Here is a 22,703-nt window from a genome sequence, read left to right on the forward strand (position 1 = left end):
GGTGAGCTCTGTCATGGGGGCAGTGAGGGGACCTGCAGTCAGAATTGGCAGCAACCCTGGCCACCGATGACAGCCTGGAACACAGGAGGTCAAGGGTCAGCCCAGAGCAGGCAGACAGGACCAGGGAGGGCACTTGTTACCATCAGCAATGGAGGAGACCAGGGAGGGCACAGGGGCCAGAAAATCCAGCAATCAATTTTCCAGCACAGGGCAGGAGCTCCTGAACTAAAAGACAGAAGTCAGGATGTCAAATCCTAACACCACCATGTTCTGGCTGAGTCACCCCAGATGAAATATTTGTCCTCATTGTGCCCAAGTTTCTTAATTTAAAAAAATAAGAGTAAGAGACCCACGTCACAGGATTGCTGTGAGAATTAAATGAGATAATACTTACTAAAATGCCAATGCATTATCTGGCACATAATAGGTGCTCCATAAATGTGTCTTTTTCTCTTAAGACTCTCCTGGAAGTCGCAAGTGCTCCATGCCCCAAACTAAATACCATGCCAGATGCAGATCTGTTTTGCTTCTCTTCTTTTCTTTGTTAGTTTGAGTACCTAAAGTTTGTCCTTCAGTGTGTGAAAGTCCAATTTCAATGTTATTTCTCCCGCTGCATCCTTCATGCCTTTCTAATCTTCCTATAGGTATTCTTAAATACACTTCTCTAAGAAACAGTATATTACCTACTACAAAATATTATAATATTTGATGAGGGGCATACCCACCTCTGCCACAGTCCCCACCACTCCCTACTGTCTCACTCCTGGCCCTATCTGCACAGAGGTGAAGAGCAACAGCACATATGGCCCATCCCAACCGTATGATGGCATCAGACAGCCATGATTCCGTGAGGACTACCCTGCTGCTGAGGTTGAATATAGTTCCTTGGCAGCAGAGCCTAACCCAGCAGAGCAGCTGTAAGTCCTCAGGTGGCACCAGGCAAGCGGTAGCCTTGGCAAGGTGGGGAGGGAAAATGGAGGTACATCTGCAGTTCTTCCAGGGGTGGCCAATACAGGTAGCAAGTCAGCACCAGCTCAGTTTCCAAAGCTCCACTGTATCTCAGAAGAGAAACAATTACTCAGGAAAATCAAGGCCTGTGAGCCACTCTCCATTCCCCTCCGTAAGATCACAGAGAGGGGGAAAAAATGCTTGAAAGCAGATCTGATTTTCAAACTTTCACTGTGCTTTTGTTAAGATGACTTAAGTTATCCAAACCTCCAAAGCCTCTAGACTCCACGAATTCCAAATTACCTTGGCAGCCATGGGGAGAGCAGTGAACAACAGTTACCTCTTCGAATTCTTTTCAGCTTTGTTGGTACGACTGGAAGAAGTCAAGGCAGAGCACACGCAGACAACCACCTCATTTCGAATTCCCAGGCCTCCTTCAGCCTGTGGCCTTGCTCAGCTCACTGTGATGTAGCTAAATGGTCGTTGGGGGTCTTATCTTTATGTAACTTGCTGTGTTTGAAAGTGGACAGCTTGCTGAGCCATTGCAGAGGGCATGGAGATCAGGAAGGAAAACAGCATTCATGGAGGGGATGTCCTAGGGGTTTCACTGGAAGCTCTCAGGGGCTAGGGATGATATTCAAAATATTTAACAACAAAGGAAGGCAAGAGAGGACCACCAAATTAAAATGATTGCCCCCACCAGTCCAGACTCCAGTATGTCACACCAACAGCCCCATGGAGAAAATAATGTTATTATCCACATTTTACAGTTTTCAAAACCTAACACAGAACTCATGAACAGCTCTACAAGCTTCCATCTGGTCTGCTGAGAGGCCTGGCCACTGCCCCCAGGAAGACAGAATGAGGCCAGTGAACAGCTGTAAAATATATTTTAGAGGAAGGACATCTGGTCTGGTCCTGGGATCACATAAGCTTCCTGGTTGAACCCTGAGGTCATGGGTTTATTGTATTTACACGAAGAGCCATATTTTCACCAGAATCATAATGCCATCAAATTAGAGGACAGGACTTCAGAAATCACAGTGAAGTTTCTGCAGGCTAGTGACAGAGCTGGGTCCAGAACCCAGGTCTCTGGCTCCCACTCTGAGAACCTTCGGGCCACAGAGGCACCCCTGCGCAGGCCCTTCTGATGTCTGCGGCATTGCACAGTTTGCCAAGCCCAGCTTTGCCAGAGGCGAAAACAGATGCAGAGGCATCTCAGCTCTAGACTCACATTTGTTGATTGGACATATAACCAAGTGAGGGACAAGGTTGGTTATCTTGATCCCAGAAGCACCTATGAAGATTCAGGAGTTGAAAGTTGGACTGAGGGTAAGGAAGGGCAGTATGTGAAGACTGGAAACTCATGTATTTTCAAAATGATCAAATTGAGGCACTGTACCCCGTAGTGTATGGAAATACTATCATCTTGATCCAGCTGTTCAATTAAGAGAGTGCACTTGAGGCACTTTACTGGGTGCATTTCATGCCTCAATAACTTTTTATTTTAAAGGCAAAGCCATAATCTGTTTATTCTTCATATTGAATGCCCCTCTAGAAAGCCTAAGCTGAAATTTAAAGATATTTACAGAAGCACCCATAAAGAAAAATAACCAAGCCTGCTGCCACCCAACTGACAGTTTTTTAAAGCTTAAGCAAGAAAATTATATGGCAAAGCCTGAAATGCCTGCCCCACCTCCAGGAGGACAGGGATGCGTGTGTGTGTACCCGCGCGTGTGCACACACACATAGACACACACATACACACACACATACACAGAGACACACACACACACACATACATACACACACATAGACACACACACACACACAGACACACACACACATACACACATAGACACACACACATACACACATAGACACACACACATAGACACACACACACATACATACACACACACACACATACATACACACACACATACATACACACACACATAGACACACACACATAGACACACACACATACACACATAGACACACACACATAGACACACACACACATACATACACACACACATACATACACACACACATACACATACATACACACACACATAGACACACACACATAGACACACACACATACACACATAGACACACACACAGACACACATAGACACACACACACGCACACACATAGACACACACATAGACACACACACACACATAGACACACACACATAGACACACACACACGCACACACATAGACACACACAGACACACACAGACACACACACACACATAGACACACACACACAGACACACACACACACAGGCACACACATAGACACACACACACAGACATAGACACACACACACACACAGACACACACACACACACACACATGCAGTTCCAGCTTCTCAGACACAGCCGCGTGCACACAAGCCTCTTTCCTGGATGTATTGTGACAGCCACTAAGCTAATGAGATCCCAACTGTCACCCTCAGTTTTTACATCTGTTTTTAGTGTTTTCATTCCAAGACTGTTGCCCAAAAGGCAGTGAAAGGTGAAATGCCTATTATCAGCCTTCTTCCTCCTCCTCTTTGGAATAGCAGAGTCCCCACGTGGCAGCCTGGAACAAAGACCCTCAGCTCCTTGGAAAGGGAAGACTCTGACTCCAGGAAGATGGCAGGGCTGGAGTCTCCTTGCCACTCACACCAGGTACTGATGGGCAACCACAGAGGCTGGGCAGGGGAAACAAAACTGTTAAACTCTCTAGAAAAATACCATGCTGCCAGCCAAGTGCCAGAGCAGCTGCAGGGACACCTGAGTGCCTGCACTGATGGAGTAACTCAAAGTCGGAGCAGTGTGAGAAACACACTCTTCCAAATTGGAGGAAGGGTGATCTTTCTGAATGGATAAAATCTGGAAATGAGGCTTTAATGGATGTCCGTTTAATAAGTCCCCAAATGTGAAGTATGTATAGGTGCCCTGAGGCATCAGCAATCCACGGCAAAATCACCTTTAACCCGAGAGCAACGAACACCAGTTCCCTAAATCACCAGCAATTTATTTTTATGACAAAAACAAAATACACCTTTTTTTCAGCCACGTCAGTGGAACTTTTTCATAAAGAGTTTTTCACAAAGAGTTTTTAAACACTGGAGGGAAATATGCTACTTCAGTGATTACGCTGAGGTGCAGCATTAAATGAGGTTAGATTGTATTTTCCATAATACACATGTACTTATTAGAAAAGGTAGTTTTTTAACTTCTTTTCAGAGCAATCGATATCAGTGCTGGGAGCAGGTAAATTAAAAAAAAAAAAAAAGAGCAATAGATAGAAATGTTAAACTGCCCCACTCCACACAAACACACAAATACATATCACACACACACACACACACACACACACACACACACACGGAAGTACTGACTAGTCCCTCCCATACTGTCTTTATTTTAAAGGGGAGCAGTGATACCAACCCAGGTGATTGCAAAACACCGTGCAGAGTGACACTGCCACGCTGCAGTTTAACCCGGGGCCAAATAGCCTGACAGGGATGCTGGTATGAATTTTTCACGGAATACCCATGGCGAGTTTCTTACAGCACGTGCTGTGACATCAGGTTGAAGGTATGAGCAGGCAAGAAAGTGAAGTGGGAGCTGTCAGGGGAGAGGCGAGAAGAGTATTATCCCCTCATCCCCTCAAAATGAGCTGGCCAGAGGACCAGTCCCAGCCAAGAGCACTCAAATCAGATCTTGGTCGCTTCTCTGCCTCTCTCTTTAATAAGTAAAACTGCTTATGAATTATTAACAACTATTAATAATCTAACCATTTAACAATTGATAACTATTATAACTAATAACTATTTAATAATTTAATAGTTCATAATAGACTTCTGTAAATTATTCATAACTGTCAAGGATCCCCAGTAGATTCTTGGTTGTTTGTGAGTTTAAGAGGAAGGACTAATTCCATTTCCTATAAAAACCCCAAGTGCCAGGACTTGATTCCTCTTAACAAGATATCAACAGAGGGAGACTGGCAGGCTATCAATTCTTGCCCCCTCTTCTGGACTCTTAGAACTTTCCAGCAGCCACGCTGATGGGGGAGCAAATAACTGTGGCCTTCCCCCAGCAGTTCTCTTCTAGCTAACTCAATCTTTGATGCGATAGACGCTCCATATGTACACACTATTGATATCCTCCTGAGTGATATACGAGCTGTCAAAAATCTGGAACCAAATCTATACTCAGAATGAGTTGGCCCGATCCCTTTGTAGTTCACGAGCATGGTGATTGGGTGCTCAAGCCCATGTGTGAGGTGTGCCTCCCTCAAACCTTGTTACAACGTCGGCACAGCATCATCTGACGTAAAAAAGAAAAAAATTAGTTGGCCTCATTTCAAATCCTCCTGGTTTATGTTAAGTAATTAAATTACTCATCCCCGTATGAACTGATGCTTGAGATTTTTTTCCTCAGACAGAGTCTCGTTCTGTCACTCAGGCTGGAGTGCAATGGTGCAGTCTCGGCTCACTGCAGCCTCCGCCTCTCAAGTTCACGCCATTCTCCTGCCTCAGCCTCCCGAGTAGCTGGGACCACAAGCGCCCGTCACCGCAAAAGGCTAATTTTTTTTGTACTTTTAGTAGAGACGGGGTTTCACCGTGTTAGCCAAGATGGTCTCAATCTCCTGACCTCGTGATCCGCCGGCCTTGGCCTCCCAAAGTGCTGGGATTACAGGCGTGAGCCACTGCGCCCGGCCAACTTCTTAGATCTTTTAACCAGAGTTTAAGAATACTTGTGAAAGAATTATCCAAATTTTTATTGCCTTTTTTTTTTGAGACAGTCTCACCCTGTCGCCCAGGCTGGAGTGCAATGGTGCAGTCTCGGCTCACTGTAGCCTCCGCCTCTCAGGTTCCAGCGATTCTCGTGCCTCAGCCTCTTGAGTAGCTGGGATTACTGGCATGCATCACCACACCTGGTAAATGTTTGTATTGTTTAGTAGACACGGGGTTCCCCCATGTTGATCAGGCTGGTCTCAAACTCCTGGCCTCAAGTGATCTGCCTGCCTCACACTCCCAAAGTGCTGGGATTACAGGCGTGAACCACTGCACCTGGCCTAAAATTTTATCACCTTAAATCTCAGATCTTAATTTGAGTTCTCAAAATTAAGTCCATCAAAAGGGCTGAAACACTCATTCAAAAAACTAACTTCACACAGTGCAAGATATACATTTGTGGCCGGGCGCGGTGGCTCAAGCCTGTAATCCCAGCACTTTGGGAGGCCAAGGCGGGCGGATCATGAGGTCAGGAGATCGAGACCATCCTGGCTAACACGGTGAAACCCCGTCTCTACTAAAAATACAAAAAAAAAAAAAAAAACTAGCCGGGCGCGGTGGCGGGCGCCTGTAGTCCCAGCTACTCAGGAGGCTGAGGCAAGAGAATGGCGTAAACCCGGGAGGCGGAGCTTGCAGTGAGCTGAGATCCGGCCACTGCACTCCAGCCTGGGTGACAGAGCAAGACTCCGTCTCAAAAAAAAAAAAAAAAAAAAGATATACATTTGTTATATTAGTTTATAAGGTTCTCAAGCGCAAGACTATGTCTACTCTTTATTATACCTCCTCAAAAGCATACTGACAAACATGCTCAGAATCATTTTAAAAAATCTAACTTGGAAATTTATGAATAAGTTCTAACTCTTCCCTGTCCAATAGGGTAGCCACTATCACATACAATGGAATAGTTTGGATACGGGATATGTTAATCTACTTTTTTAACTGTAAATGTTGTAAAATCTAGATACAGATCAAATATTTCTAATGAAAATTTAGCATCCTACTGAAGATATAAAGTATGCACAGGATTTCAAAGACTTAGTCCAGATAAAAAGAATACAAAATCTCATTCATAATTTTTTAACATTGGTTATGTATTAAAATGAAAATTTTTTAGATTGGGTTAATTCAAATTAATTTCCACCTGCTTCCTGTTTGTTTTAATTTCTTTCTTTCTTTTCTTTCTTTCTTTTTTTTTTTTGAGATGGAGTCTCGCTCTGTCACCCAGGCTGGAGTGCAGTGGCGCGATCTCGGCTCACTGCAAGCTCCGCCTCCTGGGTTCACGCCATTCTCCTGCCTCAGCCTCCCGAATAGCTGGGACTGAGGCGCCCGCCACAGCGCCCAGCTAATTTTTTGTATTTTTATAGAGACGGGTTTCACCTTGTTAGCCAGGATCGTCTCCATCTCCTGACCTCGTGATCTGCCTGCCTCGGCCTCCCAAAGTGCTGGGATTACAGGCATGAGCCACCTTGCCTGGCTCTTTTAATGTCTTAATGTAGTTACAAGAAAATGTTAAATTACATATGTGGCTCATGTTATAATTTTATTCGACAGCACTGCTCTAGCTTGCTAAATATGGTGGGGTAACTAACAACAATAGCATATTATTCATTTCTTGTCACTACATATTAGTACATCTTTTGTAGCTATTGTAGGATTACAATGTTAATTATTTTCCCACACTCCTTTCATTCTATGTCTAAATATTAAACAAATATAGAAACCGAATGGCTGATGGCTATCCTAAGACACAAAGGTGATTTATTCTACCACTGCCAGTGGGCAGCAGTAAATGCCAGTCATTCCAATCACTCCCATACAACCTGGCTCTTGGCTGGGCACAGATACATGAAAGGCAGCAACAGCATTGCTAAGGGGAATCAAGAGTTACACCCACATGAGCCATCTTAACCAAATATATTCACAAAGGGGGCCATTGAGTGTGATGTATGAAGACAAAATACCAGTTTCACTGAGAGCCATGAAAAGGCCTTTTGCAAACAATGTATTCTGGAGTACAGGTAGCATCTGAATTTTATTATGGACCCAATCACATCTCTATATTTCATCTTTATTTCTGGTTATTGAGAAGTTCCCAGGTTCTTTTTTCTTACCCATCAGAAAGGTTGTAGACATTATCAGGTATGTCCCCTTCTTCTCCTGGGGTCCCATTACACAAGACGGCACACTAGAACATCACACAACCCACCAGCCACCACTTCAGTAGCTTGCAGGGCTTTTATGCCTGTTTATTCATCTTTGCAAACATTTTTAGGGTCCACCCTCTGTCAGACTCTGTTTTAGGTACTGGTGTAATATGACAGAGAACAAGGAAAATACAGATCATTGATGCCTATATTATTTCTGCATCTTTTTATCATACCACCACACTCCAGCTTAGGCATCACAGTAAGATCCTGTCTCAAAAAAAAAATTAATAAAAACAATGCAAGCTAAGAGATATAAGAAGCCTAAAGAATGAAACACCGAGTTTGTTAAAAGAAGTCTGCCTGTATCTGACAAGTTAGTAACACTTACTTTTTAATTATGTGATATTTGAAGTATGCAAGAAGATATAAAGAAAAATGCAATAAATCATCATGTACCCATCCCTCTTGAATTCCATATACTATTTCTTCCCACCTTGACCCCACTGAATTAATGTGTATTAGGTCTGTGCACTTCTTTATGCTTTTACTACATAGCCACATATCCCTAAGCAATATGTGACGTGACATGTTTTTAAATTGTGTATTGATATGGTTTGGCTGTGTCCCCTCCCAAATCTCAATTTGAATTGTATCTCCCAGAATTCCCACATGTTGTGGAAGGTACCCAGGGGGATGTAATTGAATCACACGGGCTGCTCTTTCAGGTGCTATTCTCATGATAGTGAATTAAGTCTCACAAGCTCTGATGGGCTTATCACGGGTTGCCACTTTTGCTTCTTCCTCCTTTTTTCTCTTGCCACCGCCATGTAAGAAGTGCCTTTTGCCTCCTGCAATGATTCTGAGGCCTCCCCAGCCATGTGGAACTATAAGCCCAATTAAACCTCTTTTTCTTCCCGGTCTTGGATATGTCTTTATCAGCAGCATGAAAACAAACTAATATATATATATACATAAGGGTGTTTTAAATAGTTGTTTTTTAAAAACTTACCATTATAATGTTGAGATAAGCAACTATCTCTGACTATATCAGAAACCTCAACATCAAGTTTGCCGATAAAAATATATTTTTCTTTTACTCACCACCCAACTGACATATAAAGGAGTATAAATTTAAATATTGCATATGATTATGTATATGCATGTACACAGCAGACGAGTTCACAGCTAGAATAATAAAAAAGATGTTCAGTGTGTTCCATAATCATTAAAATTATTGAAGGAGGAATTTGGAAATCACTCGCATACGTGGGTGCATTTTTCTAAAATAAACTTTAAATTAGAATTTTTGAATGCTGCAACACATACAAAAAGGTTGACCATGGAAAGTAAGCCTCCTCCTGCCTTCACCCACAAGCCACCCAGTAACCTCCCCATAGGTAACCAATATAACTTCTTATGTCTATATCCAGAAATATTCCACGCAGACAAGCAACCATGAATATATTAATATTTTGTCCTCTTTTTAATAGAAATGGTAGCACCTTGCTATTTTCATTCGATAGTATAGTTCATAGACCTTTTTATATTGATGCATATGAGCTGCCTTGTTCTTTTTAATGGCCGCATCCATTGTATTGTTGTGCCGTGCTTGATTTAGCCTATCCTGTTTATGAAGAGGTTGTTTCAAATCGTTTGAAACAAATGGTGCTACTGTGAAGACTCCCTGTATACATTTCACAATGTTCAAGAATATCCACAACACAAAACCCTAGAAATGGAACTGTTGAGTCAGACAGAGAGAGGTAGATAGAAATAACATATTTTAGTAGCTATTACAAAAGTGTAATAGAAGTTACACAATTTAACTCCCACCAGACATTTATAAGAGCATCTTTTTCCCCACCCCCTTTGCCAACGTAATGCGCCATGTGTTATGTTCATCAAACTACGTGGTAAATGGTATCTCAATGAGGTTTTAATTTATGAATTTGTTTTAAATGCTTAACAAATCCTGAATTTTAAAAGGAATAAGCATAACTTAAAACAATACAGGCCGGGCACAGTGGCTCACACCTGTAATCCCAGCACTTTGGGAGGCCAAGGTGGGCACATCACCTGAGCTCAGGAGTTTGAGACCAGCCTGGGCAAAATGGCAAGACCCTGTCTCTACAAAAAATACAAAAATTAGCTGGGCATGGTGGCATATGCCTGTAGTCCCAGCTACTCGAGAGGCTGAGATGGGAGGATTGGTTGGACCCAGAAGGTCGAGGCTGCAGTGGGCTGTGATCATGCCACCACACTCCAGCCTGGGCATCACAGTAAGATCCTGTCTCAAAAAAAAATTAATAAAAACAGTGCAAGCTAAGAGATACAATAAGCCTAAAGAATGAAACACTGAGTTTGTTAAAAGGAAGGTGCTATAAAACTCAAGGCATGACACTATCCCATAAAGAGGTTTATTAGTTTCATCTGGGCAATAAAGACAAACACCTACTTACAATATTGCCCAACCTCTTATATAAACTAATTCAGATTGTTGACACACATACATGCTTTATAAAAACTCAGGATGGGTTCTCGCATACAGAGAGAACCATCCAGTGCTAGTCTGAAGTTCAACTACTCAGAAATATCAATACTATACATGAGTGGCTGCTTTAGGCTGTATAGCATTCTTGGACTTAACTGGTGAAAAAGATGAAGAAAAGAAAGGAAGATGAAGAGCAAATTAAGGGTAAAAGAAAGTGGTTCTTCTCAATGTCACACACACCCTCATTGACCCCGTGATGTCCCGTCCTTCAGATCAACAGTGGGGGTGGATCCTGTGGATACCAAGATCCATGAATGTTCATGTACCTGACATAGGATGGCATAGTATTTTCATATAATTTGTGGACATCCTCACACAGACTTTAAAGCATCTCTAGATTCCTTATAGTGCTTAATACAATGTAAATGCTATGTAAATAGTTGTTATACGGTATTGTTTAGGAAATAATGACAAGAAAAAAAGTCTGTACTGTTCACCACAAACGCAATTTTTTTCTGAGTATTTTTTATCCATGGTTGGTTGACTCCACAGATGCAGAACCCATGGATACAGGAGGGCTAACTGTATTCTTGAAATTTCCTAAGACCTGATCTTGAGTGTTCTCACCACAAAAAATTGTAACTACGTGAGGTGATGAGTATGTTATCTTTATTGTGATAATCACTTCACCATGTATACATATATCAAAACATCACACTGTACACTTCAAACATATATAATTTTTATTCCTCAAGTATACCTCAATAAAGCTCAAAAAGTAAGTAAAATAAGCAACCATGAAAAAAATAAAATGAGCATATTACCTCTCAAAAAAAAAAAACAGTGGAGGTGGAGGTGGGTCACCTGGAGTCCGAACCAGGGCTTGGCTCAAGTGAATTCTGTCAAGTTGCTTGAGCCCCGTGGCCACTGGCTCCTTGTCTATTAAAATGAAAACATCAAAGTGGATTTTTAAGGTCCTTCCCAGAAGAAAGACACCACTCGTACTACTGATTAATAGATGATAAGTGGCTTTTCCAAGAATGAAAATGGACCGGGGCTTCGCTCACCTTCATTCTAACATGCATTAGCTGGATACAAGGCTATAGCTTGGGGATGGTCAGTAACCACTGAAGCCAAAGAATAGAGATTTCTACAAGCATTAAGTAAAGTTACTGTAACCCCAGGATCTGGCCAAAGAGTCCATTGACAGGTATATCTGTCTGATCACATACCATGACTGAGAGGGATGAGACAAAACAATCTGAAATCTGCTATCAATAAGGTCGATGAGGATTAAAATCAGTGGGACAAGAAATTCACTCAGCTCAAGACCCTTGCAATGGTACTGGGTATTGCATGTCTAATCACACCTACCATAAAGCCAAAGAGAAAACCTCCACTAAATGAGCTTGCTTCCACGTCATCAGCTACAAAGCCTGTGACAGGGGGACTGGTCCTAAGGATGCCCTGCAGAGGTGTACATCCACAGAAATGAAAAGCAAGGAGATTCAGAAAACAAGAAGACAACATCTACAAACTCAAAATCCAGCCAGATGGAAGTCATCAGAAAATACCCAAATCAAGATACGGGTATAATGGTCATTTTTATCAAATACAGAAATTCCATCAGCCAAAAAACACACACTAAATGAAAAAAGGGACTTGGTGCAGAAAAAAATTAAGCAAAACTGAATACCCAAAATAAGAAGGTAGTCAGTTGGCCAAGCACCATTTTCTACTTATGAATTAATTACTCATTTGCTTAATATATGTTTATTTTTCTAGACATTTTGCTATACTCGGCTACCTTTCTGCCACCTGTCATCAAGTTATTTTATTGTTCATTAACTGGACCCACCCAATAGAGTAAACAGAGAAAAATTAAAACTCCTGGAAGCTGATCTTACTCATAAGTAACAACAGTAAAAGGTTGTGTGACATCATGCAAGAGGCAGAAAGAGGAAAAACTGAAATTGAGTCTTGTGGAGAACAACAGATTCCATTTGTCCATCACTTAAGAGCCTGTGTGGCTGTTAACTCCACCGACACTCCCTAGAGCTGTGGCCACTTGACCTGGCCCTAAAGTCTCACCAAGGAGCTGGTTTGTTCACTTCCAACTTCCTACCGCTGGGCCTCCTGAATTCTGACTCCCCAACCGGAGCAGGTATCCACAAGCAGACACGTCTGGTACCATGACTCACATGCTCTCAGCCTCACCCCTAATTTCAGCCATGTCTGGGTGGACTATTGTGTGGAGGTTTCAGCTCACTTCAAGATGATAATATCTTACATGTACCTCGCAGCCTCGGTTCTCCCCAGGGGCGTCCCCAAGACCACATAGGCTACTGAGAGATGCCTAGGCCTGTTCACATGCACAGTTCACAAGTGCAGGAGAATGAACACTTTCAGGGCCCACACTCAACCAACAGGGGAGAGAAACTGATGGCAAACGCTGCCCTGGCCTCCTGGCCTCAGAGCTGACAATTCTGAAGGCTCCTCAGAAGTCAGCTGGGTTGAACTGCCATGGCCCACAGCAGTGACCTCAACCATGCATCTGTCTTTGTCGGCTCAGGCTGCCATAACAAAATACGACAGACTGGGTGGCTCAAACAGCAGAAATTTGTTTTCTCACAGTTCTGGAGACTAGGAGTCCAGGGTCAAAGAGCCGGCAGGATGGGGACCTGGCGAGAGCCCTCGGTTGTCTTGCAGACAGCTGCCTTCTCACTCTGTCCTCACATAGCCTTGCCTCAGTGCATGTGCACTGGGGAAGAGAAAGAGGACAAGCTCTCTGGTGTCTCTTCTCATGCGGACACTAATTCCATCGGGCAGGGCCCCACCCTCAGGACCTCATTTAACCTTCCTTAGAGGCTCCACATTGAGGAGTTATGACTTCAACATATCGGTTTGCTGGGGACACGAACATTTAGTCCATAACAGCACCCTTACTCCTTCCCTGCCTCAGTTCTACTCTTTCCCTGCCTCAGTCTCCCCACTCCTTCACTCTGACTTCCTGGAATCACTTCCCAAATAAATCACCTGCCCATAAGGCAGGCCCTGCTTTCAAGATGCCAGCTAAAACAGCACGTCTCCTGACATTACACTTGATGCCACCTGGCCAGATGTTCTCTGCCAATCTAATACTAATCCCTCTCCCCAAGCTCATCGTCTGCTCTCAACCCTCTCCCCATTTAACCCATCCATCAACTATACTTTAAGTTCACCATCAAGTTATTCAACACATACATTTACTGGGTTCCTATTACAAGCCTGGGTCCTAATGCCAATGCCCACAGGTCTCAGGCAGTTAATGTGTTGGGGGTACAGGGCCAAGCGGAGCAAGGTCCTTTGTGTCCTGTGTCCAGTTCCATAATTTTCATTTAAAAATGCGAATGTTTTATTTTCATTGAAAAAGGGATCCATTTTCATTTTGTCTCATTTTAACTTAACTTTGTTTTATAATGATGTAAAACATGTACATGGTTTCAAAGTCAAATATACCAAAAAGGTACATTCAGAAAAGAATAATTTCCATCCTTTCCATCTGCTTTTCCCTTGCCCATCATGGGTAACTTTATTAGGTTTTTGTTTGTTTGTTTGTTTGTTTATTCTCCCACTTAAAAATATATAAGCAAAGTATCCCAATTTTTAAATGTTAGTAACTAATTTAAATCTCTTTATTATACAATACAGATCACACCATCATCTTAGAGCTTCTAGTTTGACACATCTGTACACATTTCTGGGGAGGCAGCAGGAAACAAACACAGCCCCTGAGCTCTTGGAGTGTAGAGGTAGGGACAGCCAGGGTGAGGGGCACTTATCACACAGTGTGACAAGTGCACCAATAGGGTCAGGGGAAGAGCAATGGCCCCAGAGATGGCCATGTCCTTATCCCTGGAACTCATGAATGCCCAAGGGACAAGGAAGGTTGCAGCTGAGATTAAGGTTACTAACCCGATTACCATGGATCACATACATGGGCCCAAAGTAATCACAGGGTCCTTAGACGTGGAAGAAGGGAGCAGAGGAGTTCACAGTCAGAGAGATATTTGAAGATGCCGGCTTTGAAGATGGAGGAAGGGGCCACAAGCCAAGGAATGCAAGTCACCTCTAGAAGCTGGAAAAGACAAGAAAAGAGGTTCTCCCCTAGAGCTTCCAGAAGGAACACAGCCCTACTGACACTGCGATTTTTTAGCCCACTGAGACCCACTAAGTTTCAAGCCACTAAGTTTATGGCAATTTGCTACAGAATCAATGGAAAATTAACACATGGGATAAACCCAGGATGTGTCAGTCTTGAGGAAACACAGGGTATCAGGGAAGGCTTCCTAGGGAAGATGACATTTGGCTGAGTCCTAAAGGATGAACCAGGTTTGTGTGAGGTGGGAGCTCCAAGAGAAAGTAGCATATGAAAAGGCCTTGTGGTGTTCAGGGAATTTAAAGGAATGTAAAAGTGGGAAAAATCTCAATTCCTTCAGCCATTTCCTCTTTTTTTTTTTTTTTTTTTTTTTGAGATGGAATCTCTGTCATCCAGGCTGGAGTGCAGTGGCGCGATCTCAGCTCATTGCAACCTCTGCCTCCAGAGTTCAAGCAATTCTCCTGCCTCAGCCTCCCAAGTAACTGGGATTACAGGCACCTGCCACCATGTCCAGCTAATTTTTGTATTTTTAGTAGAGACAGGTTTCGCCATGTTGGACAGGCTGGTCTCAAACTTCTGACCTCAAGTTATCCAACCACCTCAGCCTCCCAAAGTGCTGGAATTACAGGAGTAAGCCACCATGCCCAGCAGCAATTTCTCAGATTCTCTTAGGAATACTATTGGCCAATTCACTTCATTTTACAGAGCCTGAATAAGAGACCTGGATAAGTTAAAAAAAACCTCAAAAAGTTACACAGTCCTGGGTTTCTCTGTCTTCATTTGTGAAATAAGGAAGTTAGATTAGGTGAACCACAAGCCTATCCATGACTACTTAACAGATAAATTCAGGTATGCAAGAAATACAACAGTTCTCATTTTTGCCATATAAATCTGGCTCTGGTCCCCCCATACCACTGGGCTGGAAGGAAATTTGATCTCAGTTATTACTGATGCATATACACGCCCTGTACTTTGGCCAAGGTTATGCCAAGGTCCTGCGGTCTCTGAAGCATCTAAACAACAAGGAGGTCTTACCCTCTAGTCCTCAATGATTACAGCTAAGATGCCCATTTTCCCAGCTGGCATCTCAGGTCCAGTTGTTCTGATGCCTCTAGGGTCCCATGCTCTGTGGCAAGGCTGGGAGTCCATATTCCTAGATCCATCCTCAGTGGAATTACCATGGTGCCATCTCCTCCGTGGTACCACCACATCCCTAGCACACTGTTTCCATGGTAACCGCTTTCCAGGTTCCTGGAATCTCCCTCCCCTTACTCCCCTCTGCATCTCAAAGGCTCTTATTTCCATCCATCAGGAACACTTGGAGACATCTCTTTCTAGAGCTTCACCTTTCACAGAAGAAAGGAAGAGCTTCCATCTTCCAGCAATTCTGGCTGCCTTCCTAATCAGATCACAGAGGAAAATAGGGAATAGAAGAAGACCACATGTTTATTCATTAATATCTCAATGAACTATCCTGGCACACCTATGTTTCAGAAACAGGGATGATAATTTTTTGTTTTCCCTCAATAGGAAACAACACTACTTCAGCATGTATGGCCATAAAATTGACTTCATTAAAAATATTATCCTCAAAATAATAATAATCTATCAGTATTATATAATCCAAACACATGGTCATGTCTCCTTGGTGGTTGGCAAGCCACAGAAATACCCTAATCTTGCTAGATTGCATGAGAAGGATGTAAAAATGGCACCATGATGTTCTGGGGATTCTCTGATAGCAAAGGGAAGGAAAGGAAGTAAGAATACCAGAATGGAGGGACTCAGAGGCAGTCAGCAAGCATTTTGCTCTGAGGATTTTTCTATCTGCTCAAGATGTTGTTAACATTACACACTGAAATATTCAGGATTCCTTGTTGGTAAAACAATAAAGTAGTTCCTCCCTGTCTCTCAAAATAATAATTATAATTAAGATTGTATTCGTCTATTCTCATGCTACTAATAAAGACATATGCGAGACGGGGTAATTTTTAAAGGAAAGAGGTTTAATTGACTCACAGTTCCACAGGACTGGGGAGGCCTCAGGAAACTTACAATCATGGCAGAAGGGGAAGCAAACACATCCTTCTTCACATAGCGGCAGAAAGAAGAATGAGTAAAGGGGTGGAAAGCCCCTCATAAAGCCATCAGATCTCATGAGAACTCACTCACTATCATGAGAACAGTAGCATAGGGGTAACTGCCCCCACGATTCAATTACCTCCCACCAGGTCCCTCCCACAACACGTGGGGATGATGGGAACTACAATTCAAGATGAGATTTGGGTGGGGACACAGCCAAACCATATCAGTAATAATAATAACAACCATTTTGCTCTTGCCAAGAAGATCCATTCCAGCCTAGAAAGAAAGTGCTCTGCCCACCCCACATTCAGAATCAGCACAACATTATTGACAAAGCAGCTCATCTCTGGTAGAATGCTTACCTGCTGCCCACCCCATAAAGAAACTGGGCCCTTGCCCATTGATGGCCAGCGTGTCATCTGAATTTTTACCCTCTGCCAGGCAGAGGAAGGAGAGAACATGTCATCTGACATGTAGACACCTCTGCCCGGTCCCCACATCTCATAAGAATTGATTCAGCCTCTTCCTCCTGTTCCTCCCAGCCCTGCTGCCATCCCTCTTATTTCAGGATTCCTGAGCTTTTCCCTGACACTCGGCATATCTGTCCAAGTACCCAATCTAACTGTACACACCCCCTGCATGAATGATCATTATTCACTGGCAACAAAGGCCATCAAACTTCCTGCCATCACCTTGCAAGGAGCAGCCACCACTCTTTCAACTTCATATTGAAGCATTCCCATTGTTAATGCTGGCAGTAAGCCTTATGAATTATTTAACAGCTTCTTTATCTGGGCTGGCAAAGAACGGTGTGTTCTGATCAGAGGCTGTAGTGTCCTGATCAAACAGGACTCATTCATCCATTGCCTTCCAAATTCTCTATGGGTACCAGCAGTCGCCTCCAGATATAAGCCCAAATCCATGGTCACAGTTGCTGATTCAGGAACCAGCAGTCTGTCCCAAGGGGGCCAGCTAGGTTCTGGCTCATGCTGTGCCCCATTAGATGGTGGAGGATGTTAAGGGTCACCATCACCCCTCTTTGTTCTAACAGCAAATCCTCTCACACTCCCAAGAGGTCCAGAATCACAGGGCTTAGCACTTCCTGAGGAGGGAAGATGCAAAAAGTTGAAGCAAGCTCCCCAAACATACCACAATCTGATCGAAACCCATGATCTGTCTCAGAGAGGCAATTTAATGACCTACAACTCTTTCCGGTAGACACCCCGTTCCCGGGTTGTGGGTTTTCATTCACTGTGAGAGGGTCTCTCTCACTTGGACATTTAAACTGGTCAAAGATAATTGAGGTTCCCGGCTGGGCACAGTGACTCGCACCTATAATCCTAGCACTTTGGGAGGCCAAAGTTGGTGGATCACTTGAGGTCAGGAATCCGAGACCAGCCTGGCCAACGTAGCAAAGCCCCACCTCTACTAAAAAATAAAAAAATTAGCCAGGCGTGGTGGTGTGCGCCTATAATCCCAGCTACTCGGGAGGCTGAGGCAGGAGAATTGCTTGAACCCAGGAGATTGAGGTTGCAGTGAGCCAAGATTGCACCACTGTACTCCAGCCTGGGTAACAGAGAGAAACTCTGTCTTAAACAAAACAAAACAAAACAAAAAAAGCAGCAGCAGCAGCTTAATGAGGTTCCTTTGAGATGGAACTAGCAGGCCCTAGGGAATCTTTTAAGCTGAACTGGCCCTTCATTCTATATTTTATACACATCATCCATTCAGTCTCACCAACAACATGCGAAGTTCACAAGGCAACACAGAGATGAACCACATTTTACAGAGGAGGAAACTGTCATGACCCCAGGAGTGCACAGCAAGTCCACGACAGCCGTGTCCTGACTCCTGTCCCAATGCTCTTCCCAGAACTCCAGTCTCAGCCAGGTGCGGTGGCTCATGCCTGTAATCCCAGCACTTTGGGAGGCCGAGGCAGGAGGGTCACTTGAGCCCCAGAGTTTGAGACCAGCTTGGGGCAACATAGTGAGACTCTCTCTCTTGTTAATAAGTAAATAAATAACAAAACTCCAGTCCCTCTTCTTTCCTTCCTCTGTCCTCCTTCTCCAGCACAGATTCCAACAAATCCTTCTTCAAAGCACAGAAAAACACCAGGCCTTTTTGTTTGATTTTTGTTTTTCATTTTTCCAAATTTCTGTACGATTTACATTCTCAATATGCCTGAATTTCTTGGAGAGGGCAGATCTGCACATAACTCACAGAAATAAAGGTGATGTAAAGATCATATAAGAACCTAACAATGGGACCTGTATACATGCTATACCCTGCCAGCCAGCTACCTCCGCTGCACTGAAATTAAATCTCTCAGCTTTAAAGTCAGTAGGTGATAGGGAAGAAAGTAATAGAAACTACTGTTTATTTTCCATCTAATCAATTGGAGCTGTATTCAACTCATTTTAAAAAATTGTTTTAATTTGAGAAAGTCTTAATCATGAGCTTTAAACTGATCAACAACAAAACTCACAACTGGGCTCTTTAGATAAATCAGGAAGTGCCTGCAAGGACCCATCTACTTAGACTGTTCTGGGACTTCCAACAAGACATAGTTACCACTTGGAATTTCCTCATCTCCTTTCACATCCACCGACAGCCTTGCTTCCTGCAGCACCTGGGTTCATCAATACCCCATAACATGAGCACCATGAGCGTCCAGTCCAAGGGGAAAACAAAAAGGAACAAAATAAGAGAAGACAAGCATTGCTATCAGGACTCTGGGATTCAATCTGGCCCTTAGTGGCCTTCCCTGTAATTACCGAGGGATCCCCATGGGAAGCAGAACTCCGGTCTAGGAAATTACCATCATCAGTAGAGGTGGGTTAGGTTTTTCTGCATTTTACTTCTTTAAGAATTTGCATTTTGGTTTAGGGCAAATACCTCAAAAAGACATGATGCTTTTCTTCTGGCAACAAAGACTGCCTACCGGGGTGGGAAAACTGTTTTGTTTCAAATTTCTGCTGTAAACAGAAAGGCTAGGAACCCGAGTTCCACAATCTCGCTGAGCCCAAAGTCCCGGGTTTCAGTTGCACCTTTTTTGCTACACATTTCTGAGAAAGGAATCTCAGTATGTTCATCAGGAAAAATAGCAAGTTTAAACGCCATGTGCTGAGCGTTTGCCTAACAGATGCTGCATTCCACCAAGTCACCCTCTCAGAGCCAACCCTTCTAGGTACCCTAGAAAAGACTGTGAAGGAAATGCGTACCAGCTGGTGCAGGCAAATAATGAGAGCTCGAAACAGTGCCTGGAGGTGTATCATTTCAAAACAGACCTCTGCCATGTTGAACTTCAACTGTGATTCCCTGTGAGCAGTTTAGAATTCAGCAATTCCAACATCTCTCTACCTTCACAGGTGCGCCTGTGTGCAGGTCATGTGTGGGAAGTTAACTACAAAATGTCTAGTTTCTCAGTAAGTAAGGCAGAGATGGCAAATGTTTAGGAGAATGTTTAAAATAGTAGAATCTGGACCACCCAAAAAGATGCTGGTTCTGCTGAAATAAACAAGAGGAGCTACAAATATCACATTGCACATCAACAGGCAAGGCTCCACGTACATTTTCCCTCACTGCAAATAAGTAACAGACACCGACCTGGGTCTGACAGAGGAAATGTTAGCCTTGCATCTTAATATTGAGCAGGCTCTTAAATAATCAAAAGAATTTCGAATTTGTTAATCCTTTGGGAAACCACCAAACTGTTCGCCATGCAGATAACAGAAAATAAAGCATTCGTGGTAAAAAGATTTCTCTTACAAGCTATGGAGAAAATGGCAGGTGTTACCCAAACCAAAATACCTTGCCTGGCCAGTTTTAAATAATTACATCTTGATCTTGACCTCAGCAGGAAGCCCAGGAGTTGAGGGCCTTTTGTCTGTGCTTTGGTCAGGAAAGGAACCACCTTCAGAACCACTATTACCAAAGGGATTTGGAGAAACGTTCCTCTAAGGGGAAAGATAATAAAACAGAGAGCTCTGGTTTGGTTCCTTGAAAGGCCATTAAGTGAAACTGAAAGGCTCCTCTAAGACACAGGTCAGAAGCTCTGCAAAAGAGACCCTCCTGAATTTCACATCTTCTGATTTGTTTCAGTGAAAATAATTTAAAACATTGCATAGTAACCCATGACATGCATTATGTTAAATAAAAGTGTACCTGAGTTTATTACATTTTAGCTGACTGACACATACCTTTGAAAGCTGCATAAGCAGGTCTCCTTGTGCCTTGCCAAGACAAAGGATTTGCAGTGCCGTGATCTGCTAGTGCCTTAGAATACTGCCATCTCGTCTTCTGTCTTTGGGAGCTCTAGGGCTCCAATCTAAGCTTGCTGCAGTTTGGATACTGCATTGTTTACCTATAGAGATCTTGAAGCCACCAAAATCCTATTTCCTAATTTCTGTCACAGTAAATAGTTTGATGTTTTTTTTAAAGGAGTCACAAACATGAGATGCTTTTAATTGTTCAAGAACCTGCTGGATATTAAGATGCAAGCTTTTCTGTTTCTCTATCAGACAACATCGGGCAAGGAAGAATCATACTTAGGCCTCATTCCTAGCTATCCTTAGGAAAATTCTAAAAAAAAAAAAATCAGTAGGAATAAAGACATTGGCCAAAAAATAAGTTCATTGTTCATAACATATCTTGTTAGACAACAGGCTACAAGTGGCATTGCATAGAGCTAAGCCCAATTGATTAAATGTGGATATATAAGTTGATGGAATCAATTCTATAAGAAATTAAATTACAGGTTTTATATTCATTTGAAATCATTTCCATAAGAAATTGAAAGACAGATTCAAGGTCAGAAACCAGTCCTTTCGCCGGGCGCGGTGGCTCACGCTTGTAATCCCAGCACTTTGGGAGGCCGAGGCGGGCGGATCACAAGGTCAGGAGATCGAGACCACGGTGAAACCCCGTCTCTACTAAAAATTACAAAAAATTAGCCGGGCGCGGTTGTGGGCGCCTGTAGTCCCAGCTACTCGGGAGGCTGAGGCAGGAGAATGGCGCGAACCCGGGAGGCGGAGCTTGCAGTGAGCCGAGATCGCGCCACTGCACTCCAGCCTGGGCTGGGCGACAGAGCGAGACTCCGTCTCAAAAAAAAAAAAAAAAAAAAAAAGAAACCAGTCCTTTCTTACAAACTTGATCTGTATAAGAAAATAGATGTGACTTCAGTCATTCTATTTATATGTCTTGTCTAGGTATATCACCCACCAAAACCATAACAACCACCTGAAGCTGCATTCTCAAATTATGTTAAATGAATCCCTGCTATATGGAGAGAAGTAACCAAGCCAGGGATTTCAGGTGGGCAGATTTCAGAATCAAATGATTCTGAAAGCACATGGCCACAAAGAGCAGTGCATTGAGGTCAATCGAATCGGACAAAACTTCAGGTTCCTAAAAGGTTCATTTCTCCTCTTTATTAACCATGAGGAATTAATTAGGCTTATGGCCCAGACAAGTCAAGTCCTGCTAGATTTAGTTCTCAGCTCTGTCACCGGCTATGTAAATCCCTGCTGTCCCAGATTCCTCAGAAAATTTGAAGCTTGGTAAGTTGCTCCCATCCTCCCCAATAACAGGATTAGTAAATGTGTCCGTGGAAACTTTATGGCAATTAACAGAAATGAAAAATACAGCGATTTATCACCATTGGCCTTTGCTCAGCTATTGGAGAAGCGGAGGACTAAACAGCCCTGGCAACATGGGATCTGGGAGGAGGGTAGAGAAGAGCAGAGAAGCTCCTCTTTGGGGCCAAGCCCATGAGAGCAGCCAAGTAGCCATATAATGGCCGTGGCTTTGACTTCCAGCTCCACCTTAAAACTCAGACAGCATCATGACCAAATGAGTGTATCCAAACACTCCAGTCAGATAAAAGGGATCAGTACTGGAATCAGAGCTGGGAGGCAACTACCATGAAAGCTAATCCAGGCATGCTGCCCCAGTATGTTCTACAAATGCCCAACTACACAGCAAAGCATTCAAAGGAGGTTAAACTAAAAAGAGGCAAGATACAGATGAGAGCAGGGATGAAGACTTACACTGGCTGGAGACAATCCATCGCCAAGCAAATAAAGCCAT

General features: G+C 43.2%; 1 protein-coding gene and 1 non-coding gene across 3 annotated transcripts in view; one reads left to right on the forward strand and one right to left on the reverse strand.

Moving 5' to 3' along the window:
• The window catches only part of FRMD3 (FERM domain containing 3), a 294,913-nt gene that overhangs the window by 194,571 nt on the left and 77,639 nt on the right, over window positions 1–22,703 (reverse strand). The gene's annotated exons all lie outside the window — the stretch shown is intronic.
• Window positions 5,189–5,291, forward strand: LOC123569288 (small nucleolar RNA U13). The gene has a single exon (XR_006692926.1). It is a non-coding gene; the product is annotated as a small nucleolar RNA U13 (small nucleolar RNA).

The sequence above is a fragment of the Macaca fascicularis genome, chromosome 15 (genome assembly GCF_037993035.2).
Source record: "Macaca fascicularis isolate 582-1 chromosome 15, T2T-MFA8v1.1".
Taxonomy (NCBI): Eukaryota; Metazoa; Chordata; class Mammalia; order Primates; family Cercopithecidae; genus Macaca; species Macaca fascicularis.